This window comes from Amphibalanus amphitrite, unplaced genomic scaffold, assembly GCF_019059575.1.
Source record: "Amphibalanus amphitrite isolate SeventyFive unplaced genomic scaffold, NRLGWU_Aamphi_draft 000718F_arrow, whole genome shotgun sequence".
Taxonomy (NCBI): domain Eukaryota; kingdom Metazoa; phylum Arthropoda; class Thecostraca; order Balanomorpha; family Balanidae; genus Amphibalanus; species Amphibalanus amphitrite.
In genome coordinates this window covers 224353-227461 of record NW_024882212.1, presented here as the reverse complement: position 1 = coordinate 227461, position 3109 = coordinate 224353, and positions in this window count along the sequence as shown.

The window sequence follows — 3109 nt, the reverse complement described above, 5'->3', positions numbered from 1 at the left end:
TGACTGTCAGATACTTGCAAGTTCAAACGCCGCTAGCGTGCGTTCATTTAATACAAAATGCAAAACTTATGCATGGTAATGATCCTTAAAGCCTGCTGCTTCTCATACTGGGCCACAAAAAGCCGCATCTTTTTTGGTTTGGCGGTGATCTTATCATTTGTCATCATATTGCAATCGCAGTTTTTTACTAAAAAATATTTGCTTTCGTTTCACCTACAGCAGTCTACACAGTGTGTGCCCGTTAGTGCACCATACCATAGCATTCCCTAACCATTTCTGAGCCACGCCGTGAAAGAGTTAAGGCGCTAGCACAGGGCAGACCGGCGCTATTGAAGTTTTTGTCCGGCGCGGTCGGGTGTCGCGGTCGTGGCGGATTGCTTTCACCGCAGATTGCAATTTCGACATACGTTTAACTTTGACCTGCTATAAGTAGGTCAAATATTGACCTTCAGTCAAAAGTAATATGCTCACTCGCGAGATCTTGTCAAGAGCAATCCGTTGGTTTTTGTCGCGAGGCGCTAGGACACTTCGTTTAGGAACAGCAGAGGGATGCACCGACGAACCCCCGCTGTGGCCGCCCGCCCGCGGCGCGGCCGCCCGGGCCGACCACCGCGCCGCGGCACCCGACCGCAATGGACGAAAACTTTAGTAGCGCCGGTCAGCCCTGTGCTAGCGTCTTCATTCTTTCACAGTACGGCTCAGAAATGATTAGGGAATGCTATGGTATGGTGCACTAACGGGCACACACTGTGTAAACTGCTGTAGGTGAAACGAAAGCAAATATTTTTTAATACAAAACTGCGATTGCAACATGATGACAAATAGTTAGATCAACGCCAAACCAAAAGAGGTACGGCTTTTTGTGACCCTGCATTAGAAGCAGCAGACTTTGGGGATCATTGCCATGTATAATGTTTGCCATTTGTATGAAATGAACGCACGCTAGCGGCGTTTGAAGTTGCGAGTATCTGACAGTCATTTTCCGACATAGAAAATGTCACGACTCCTGACAATCATACACGAGGCCGGTTTTGACAAAAACGTGAAAATCATGTTTTTTTTAGACACTTCAAACATTTGCCTGTCTGGCCATCTTACGATTTCTTCGATTAGGTGAACTTAAAATTTGGGCCTTTTCGGTATTTATGGCCACTCGTGAACCCCATTTGCATCACTGTGGGACGCTCGGTTGCTAGGAATGGCGTCATCAGTAGCAAAATGCCGATGCCAGATGAAGATTTGGTGGGGGCTGGCAAAACTTGACTCCGGCCCTCGTGCTCCGCACTCGGGCCTCCGTCAATTTTGCAAACCTCGTTTCCAAATAATTTCGTCGGCCCGGTCAGTAATATATATTCACTGCCCTTTATCATATGCGGAGATTTGAACGTGCACATGTCTAGGGAGGATACCGACAATATTCGTTTCCGGGACACTGAGTCGTGCAGGACTGTGTAGGAGATAATGCGTAATTTGGACCTGATTGATGCATGGCGTAGTCTAAATCCGGATAAAAAGATGTTTACATGGCGAAGATATCACCTATGGTGAAGTTAGATAAATATAGTAGTCTGATGCTCATGAGTAAGCTATATGAAATGTATATTTTAGAGAAGAGTTGTATAATATTTCGAGCACGGCTCGTCTTCAGATACATAGGCCGAATGACACATAAAACACGACAAGAAACGACGTCGACATAGGATAGAAAACAACAATCAAACGCGTGGAACGTGATAAAACACTATAACAGGCGTGACAAAATATCTCGGAGCTTTACATCAGGAAAGATGGTGATAAATGTGCAGTAATTTTAAAAATAAAAATTCAGCACAATCATACATATTGTGTTGAATTATACAATCATACAAATATACAATGTGGTGTAGACTAGACAGTTAGTGTGTACGTGTATAGGATGAGTATGGTACAGGGTTTAGCAGACGCCAAGACAAAGTATTTTTGTTAAGAGCTGGATTTCGGTTCCTGATTTCGATAGACTCTGTGATCCTTAGATTTGCCTCATCTTTGCAGGTGTGGAGGATGCCTATACTAAAGTCACCATTGCCTATGTGTATGGTCGAGTGTTCAAAAAGTACATGATCCCCCAAGTCTGTGCCTCGCCTACTGTTTCGAGCGTCCCCAAGATGTTCCATGAATCTGGTGCGAATCATTCTTCGTGTTTTACCGATATACGTTTTACTACAAATTTTGCACGTTATTTGATAAACTACGTTTTTGGTGTGACATTTTCCAGGAATACCAGCATCGCAGGTGTGACAAGATTTCCTATTACCCCTGGGGCAGAGTGGGGGCTCTAGAGCTGATCGTATCAGTTTGCTGGCAAGCGTTGGGCCGCTTCGCCATGCTACCCGCACAGCCAGATCAGATGAGCGAGCCGCTGCGTTAACCCTACGTGTAAGAACTTCATCTATGTATGGAAGGGAAAGGAAAGTAACCTCCGCGTGTTTCTTAAAGCTAGCTTTTCTCGGGCCGTACCTTATAGAGTTCTGTATGTTTTTAATGAGCTTAGAGGGATATCCGTTCTGCAGAAATAGGTTCTCAATTTTCTTCAAACCTCGCCCTTGAGCTGCGCTGTCTGACCCGAGACGTACGGCTCTAAGAGATTGTGAATGGATCAGGGAACGTTTCGTTTGCATTGGGTGATTTGACTCAAACTGTAGGATGATGGGAGGTGCCATGGGTTTTATATATAGCTCAGTTATGTAACTACCTGATTCCTTAATGGTGATAAGGGTGTCTAAAAAGGCAATCTCACTGGATGGGGTGTTGTCTGTCCTGTCAATGCTAAAACGTAGGGCTGGGTGAAAGCTGTTTATAAAATCGAAATATTGGTTGAGTAATAGTGATCCATGGGTCCATATGCCGAAGATATCATCGATGTATCTTAGGTATATGGCAGGCTGATGTGTTTCCGTGCTTAGCATCAATGACTCCACAGCATTCATAAAAAGAATTGCAAGTGGTGGTGCAATACGACTACCCATCGCGATTCCTTTGGATTGCTTGTAAATGTCTTTGCCGAAGCGAACATAATTGTTGTTTAGGCAGTGTTCAAGGAGATGCTGAATGTCTGGTATTGTAAGTCCAT